General features: G+C 24.7%; 1 protein-coding gene across 2 annotated transcripts in view; it reads right to left on the reverse strand.

Moving 5' to 3' along the window:
* The window catches only part of LOC111625747, a 14,566-nt gene extending 7,874 nt beyond the window's left edge, over positions 1 to 6,692 (reverse strand). Inside the window, exons 1-2 of one of the 2 annotated variants that reach the window (XM_023368967.1) lie at positions 6,595 to 6,686; positions 2,560 to 2,629 (exon numbers count right to left, since the gene is read on the reverse strand). The gene's annotated coding sequence lies outside the window, so the exon portion shown is untranslated. Of the gene's footprint in view, positions 1 to 2,559; positions 2,630 to 6,594 lie in introns of both variants that reach the window. The other variant, XM_023368968.1, reaches the window with a different exon arrangement.
* Between the last annotated feature and the right edge of the window lie 208 nt (positions 6,693 to 6,900).

Raw genomic sequence — 6,900 nt, forward strand, 5'->3', positions numbered from 1 at the left:
TATTTAATGAAACAATGTTCTGTATTAACGTCATATGTAAATTAGATAATAAGAAAATATGCAGAGTAAACTTTAAGAGAAATAGTGATTTATTGTATAAAAAAATTAAAAATTTTTTTGTAATTTCCTTAGGGATTTTCAAATGTTTGTCGATTAATTTGTTAACTAGTATAACTTACGGCACATAGTGCTATATGCAAATTGTCGGATCAGTCGACGAGGTGGCAAAAAAAGACTTTTGAAATTTGTAAGTTTTAGTTTTTTAAAATCTGCAGAGTTTATCTTGTTTATGTAATAAAATGTAGAAAAGGTTTTGTTTTTAACCTGTAAAGTTAAAATTGTGATAAAAAATTGATATTGAAAATGTTAAAAACCTAAGTGCAGTCTGATTTCTGCTGTGTGTGCAGTGTCCATGCTGAAGTGAGGTATGGTTTACTAAGAATTTATGTGAGTTTTTTGGTTTTTATTTGTGTCCTGTAAAATATTTTTATATATATTTAGTTAGCTGAAGAGGGGCTGATGCCCGAAATGTTGATGTATGGAAAAAACGTTCTAACTAAATAAAAGATTCAACTAGCCCAGTGTTGAAAAAAACGTCACTTCATTGTGCCTGTACACAATGCACATGAGCATTGTCATTCAAAATGACAGGGGGGTTCTGCAGAAAGTATTTCCACTTTCCTCTCAAAGCTGGCCACAGATTATGTTCCAAAAATGCATGTTTAGAGTCTGACCTGGGGCATTCACTTGTTCTTCACTTGCATGGGGATGATCTGGATGAGGCTTATTTTCTCATCTGTGCCTCTCTCGTTGAAGGCTTTTGCCCATCTTGTTATTGTTCTACATGGTAATGCAGATTTCCCATAAGCCTCTAAGAGACCTTAGCAACACTGTTGTGCATTATGATCTCTGGCACTTTCAATCTTTATCCAACTTAACTATTACAATTTTGAGAAACTCATGACTAGACTGGGCAATACAACAGATCGGATTATCAACAGATCTTGTCACTGCTCAGCACGTGGAGTTGAATGGTACAGTCTGTTTGCTCTAAGATAAGGAATGTATGTAACCAACATCTGGTCTAGGTGGCATTAGCTGGTTGCATTGCATTGGGTTTCTATAGCATTGTTGCTACTATTAAATTTCCAAACCAAGTAGTTGAAGTTGTTCACATTACTTCAGGCAATATTAAATTATAACAACCAAATTAACAAGCTACATTGGATTTGTGGATTTATTATTTACTTAACAAGATGTAAATGGTATAGAATTTATGCATGAAATACAATTTTTATGTAATTTTGATAAAGTGGTAACTTCAGCTCCAATACTTTCAGATTATTACTTACAGTTATTTAATAATTCATTTCTGAATAATAGCAATGGTCAGTTTCTGTCACTACAGCAGAATAGTCATTTCCAAAATTAAAAATAATTGAAAATTATTAAGATTATAGTATGGTTTAGATGTGACTAGAAAATTTTGTTATCATTTCAATATGAATAAAATATTTGAGTATGTCGTAATCCTTTATCAGATTAGAAATTGAAATTAAAAATCAAATTATGTATTAAATTCTGTAGATATTGTAGACAAATTCTCTATATTTAGATACAGTAAAATTTTATTCTTTTGAACAGAATTACCACATTTTTATTTTTTATAGTATTGAGACTTTCCATTTTTATAGTCAATAATATCCCTATAAGAAATGATTTTGGGATAAATGCTTTGTTTTCTAAACTTTTTTTCTTTAAATGAGATAAGAAAATGTTTAAATTATTGTTTATTATAATTAAGAAAGTATTTATAAATCAGTAAATGTTTTCCTCACTTTTCAAATCTTGTTTTGTGTAAGACTAAAAATAAATAAAACTGATAAATGAAACAAGCACCATATTTATTATAATAAACAGTGCTTTCTAATAGTAAGTGTTCTCTAATTAAACAACACAGCTGCTAGATAAAAAGTCACAGTCTATAATATTACATGCACTGTCTATTGGAAGAAAATAAGGCTTATTGTAAACTAAAAATTGCACTTTCTGTTCTGAATTGCTACTTTTACTGTATGTTGAAATAAAATGTGTGTTGAATGTTGCATTGTTGTTCAAATAACAATAAAATGAAAATGTTTTCTGAATTTATTGCATTAATATCTGCACCCAATTCCCAAAGGATATAATATCCACTCTCTATTAGCAAGTACACTTTAATAAGCAGCACAGCTGTAAGATGAAATTAGTTCTAGACATCATGCTGTTTATTAGAATAAATATTGTATTTACTAATTTAGAATCTAGGAATTAAGATATTTTTGTCAAAATCATTTTTAAATTATTTCTAGCTACCATGCTACTTCTTAATTCATCAATGATTAATTTCAAATTTATTTTTAAACTCAAACTTTTTGAAAAATGATAGTAATATTCAAATATTGTGAATAATTCAGTATTATTGTCAAATAAAATTCAATTAATAAAAAATAAGCATATATATATATATATATATATAAACAGTGTATAAATCAAAAATAAACTCATTTGCAGCCTTACTTTTAGGAGTTCAGACTTTGAAATGATAACTTTAACATTTTCAGATCAGTATACAATCCATCTTCAGAAACTATAAATAATGGATACTTTTAAAAATTTCTTTTTCTTCCTTCTTTGCTATCAGCAAGAATATTTGATTCAAAATTCAAGTTTCACATACTTCAAATAATATTTACATACATTTTAAATGAATTAAAAAGAAAAAAATTTACTATTTACACAGCTATAATTTAAACAAAATTTCAAATACTGTAACAAAAAATTTTTAAAATTATAAAAATGAGATTAAAAATGATTTTTAAAAAATTAAGAAAGGTTTCTTATATAAATATGTATGATTTAAATAATCTTAAATGCTAAAAAAAATTTTATTTAATGATTTAATGGGTTTATATTTAATTGGTTCTTTCTCAACACTATATAATGTATGAGAAAAGTTAACAGTTATTTTCTTAAAATAGCTGTTTATGCCAATAAATATCAAATGTATTATACTATATTATTTTTTAAAATAGTTAAATTATATTCATATTGTTGATTGTTTGTCAAGAATTGAAGGCATTCCCTTAAACAATATATAATTTACATTAATACTTTTTTCCATCCTGATATATTCTATAAATTCATTAAAATTTGTTTATTCTAATATTTTTAAATTTAAAAAAGTTTATATAGTTTTGTAAAGTAGTCTGCACTATCAATTGTAAACATTTTCTTTTTTATTAATATTACTTTTTACTTCTTTGTTTTCCAAATATATACTTGCTATCTCAAAGAAATAGGAAGATGGAATTTATGTAATAATCAATCACTATTCACAGAACATAATTTTTTTCTTAAAGTTACTTTTTTAATTTTCCTCTTTCTAAAATAGGTTAAATTATTTTAAACAAATTTATCAGTAATTTTTATTTTAGCCACACTGTGTTTCCATAATTATTATTTCTAGTTGTACATCATTTTATGTAGAAGTGTAAGGTTATGGTGAACAGACTAAGAATAGTGTGCTTAACAGTTGACAGTTTATTAAATTTTAACTAACTCTTTGGTGCACATCTGTTTCTAAATCTCTTCCATGAGATTTAGAAACAGATCAAATTGGAAATGCACTGTACAACAATTAATTAACCAATAATAAATTTGTTAAATGAACAAGCAATTATTTATTGTTATAGTGCCAAGCTGCAATTTTTAATCATATTTTTAATTTATTTCATTTAAAATATATTCTCTCCGCCTCAAATTAGCAGTGACATGTCCCTGTACATCATACTTTTCCTTTAACAATAGAGTTGTACCAGTCATCGATCTAACACCTTTCAGGAAAAAATTTTGAATTGAAATAACATGACTTCTGGTTTGCATCGTATGTTCTTATAGAGTTAATCGGGGCCGCCTTCCCCTAACTTTCCATATCTGGTCTCGTCTTTCATCTATCTAAATCCATTCTCGGGATTAAGGAAAGACGGATAGACAAATGACAGTGGGAATTTATAGGTCTACAATTTTTACAAATTGCAGCCGAATTACTAACTTATGTTTATAGTTGTTCCTAATAAATTATTATTGAACATGATTTTCTGTAATTTTTCATACTTTAAAGTGTCAAAAATGGCATATAAACTATCATAATTTTCAGATGAAAGAATATCTAGAAATGACTAAATTTATCTAACATTATAAGAAATTCATAAAAGACATTATTTTAATATATAAAAAAAATACACTAGCAAATGTAAACAAATAAAGTAAATATTAAAAATAAAAATGATAAACACATATGATACAATAAAAGGTAAAATAATTAAATTAAATTAAAATATCTGGCATTTTAGTTCACAAAAAATAAATATGATATCTATAAAGTGCAAATATGGTGGAACACCATTTATATGTCTCACATTTGTACCTCAGTTTCCATCGATTCATAAATCTCTCTATTCCTCTCAATAGTGAAATATTTTGTTTATACATCTAAATTTATTACATGACTTCATTTATATTCAATGAAGATAACAGATACTGCTTATTCTTTTGGAATATTGCAATATTCTTTTGGATAAATGTACTCAAAATTTCTATAACACATTCTTTATTCAATTTTTTCATCTTTTGTTCATACTCCCATAATTAAATTACATAAAATTGACTACAGCAGGTGTGTTACTCCCAGAGAGGAAGTATTTGCATTAAATTACTGGCTAATGGCTATCAAGAAATTAAAATATAGGAAAAGATATTCTATATTCTGATATCCTATATTATTTCTATAATATAGAAACCCTGTAAGTTTGTAATCACTTAACACTAACAGTTCATAAATAAAGAATGTTTCTTTAACAAATCACTTCAGAGCTATTTTAACATGTAATTCTTAACAATTCTAATACAGGACATCTAACAGTTTTTAGTAAATGTTCTAAAATTTAAAGAATTTTATACAAAACAGTATACCATCAATTGCAGTGGCATTTTAGTTTTGGACAGATGAAAGTCACTCTGGGATTTATTGCTGTTAATCAGGTATGAGAATCATCTTTACTACAAAACTGATCACTGTAACTTCAACAAGAAAAATTACTGTTTTTTAATAAAAATAACTTACAATAAGATAAAAGTTAGAATATTTGTTAAAAGCTGTAATACCATGAGTTTTCCATAAAAATTACTAGTTCTGCCGTTTTGTGATGCATCTTGACTTAAATTTCAATTATAAATCTTTTTTGTCTGTTCTCTTGATAGACATAAAGAATGCTCAACTGTATAAAATTTTATATAAATTAAGCTTCTATAACAAAAAACAGCAAAAATATATACTCTAAAAGGATTATGTCAAATTACAAAACTCTGCTTCAAAGTTAAGTAAAACCTTATTCTGGAAAAAAATTTAATTGAATCATTAAAATATTTAGGTTTGAATCTTGAATCAAGCATTCTAATAAAAAAAAGGGGAAAAGAATATATCTGTCATAGATTACAGGAATTATGGATTCTATGGAATTAATCCATTTTAAAATATATTCACATAATTCTTAGGATATAATGAGCAATTTATATTTTTAAAAAATTATACTTTTTAAATATAAAACTGTTAATTAAAATTTTTACCATATTCAATAAATCAAGAAATTAATTTTTCCCTCATTAATTAATCAAAACAATGTAGCAATTTAATGTTATTTATTATTATAATAATTAATGGAATTTAGTAATTATATTTTTATATTTCTAAAATTACTGTAACTAATCTAATGCATTTTCGTCCAATCTCTTTAAATTTTGTCTTCTTTTTTGCATATTTTGAAATATGTTACCAAAAATACACTCCATGATTAACTAGTTGAGATAAATTCATTTAATGTAATACATAAATAAACATATTACAAATTAAGTATATTTAAATTAGATTCAGTTTAATTAATTTGATAATTATATGGTTCAAGCAAACCATTTTAAATATGTACTGTACAGTTAAATGTTATTAACAGAAATTGTTTTAAATTAAAATAATGCTTCTTATTTTATTATGCTAACAAAATAAAATAAATGAATGGTTTCTTAATTTTACAATACAGGTATATAACATGACATAATACAGTAGACTAAAAGAACTGAATGAATATAAAATAAATATAAGTTATACACAAATTTTTACAATGTTTAATTTTATTTAAATTTTTGACTTTCTGAAATGGTAAGGTTAAACCCCAGAACCCCATATGTATGTCTTTATTTAGTACTGCAATAAACAATAACTCTATTAAAAATTTACTACATTAATTTGGCTTAGAAATCACAAAGGAATTACTGTTAAATATATACAGTATTTATCTTTTTTAGTTTAATTCTTCATTTTATAATATGAATTTTTTATTTATTTATAAATTTCAATAATGTATACTATAAATGAAAAGTTATTTAGGTAAAGGTATCGTTACATTATTAAATGCATAACTTAAATGATTTCTATATGCAAATTGCAATTTATGACAAATTTTCAAAATGATTATTTCTGAAATTAGAATAAAGTATTACCTTCTGGAAATGAAGCAATAGTATTCAAAAATCTGAGGAATGTTTGAAGAATATCGCTTGTAGAATTATGAACTTTATCTAAAAAGTTTTCCTATAATGAAAATCATTTCCATATAAATAATTTTACAAATATAATTATAAAATAAATAATATAAAATACATCTTAACTTATAATAGTGTGATTTATTTAGTTACAATACTAATTTTGTATTTCTTTATTTCGAAAATTTAAAATGCTATATTAGAAATGCATTTTAAAACTTTATTAAAATCCTTATTAAAAAAGCAGTCTATAAGAGAAAATTT

Source organism: Centruroides sculpturatus, unplaced genomic scaffold, assembly GCF_000671375.1.
Source record: "Centruroides sculpturatus isolate CEXI.00-Female unplaced genomic scaffold, Cexi_2.0 scaffold459, whole genome shotgun sequence".
Classification (NCBI taxonomy): Eukaryota; Metazoa; Arthropoda; class Arachnida; order Scorpiones; family Buthidae; genus Centruroides; species Centruroides sculpturatus.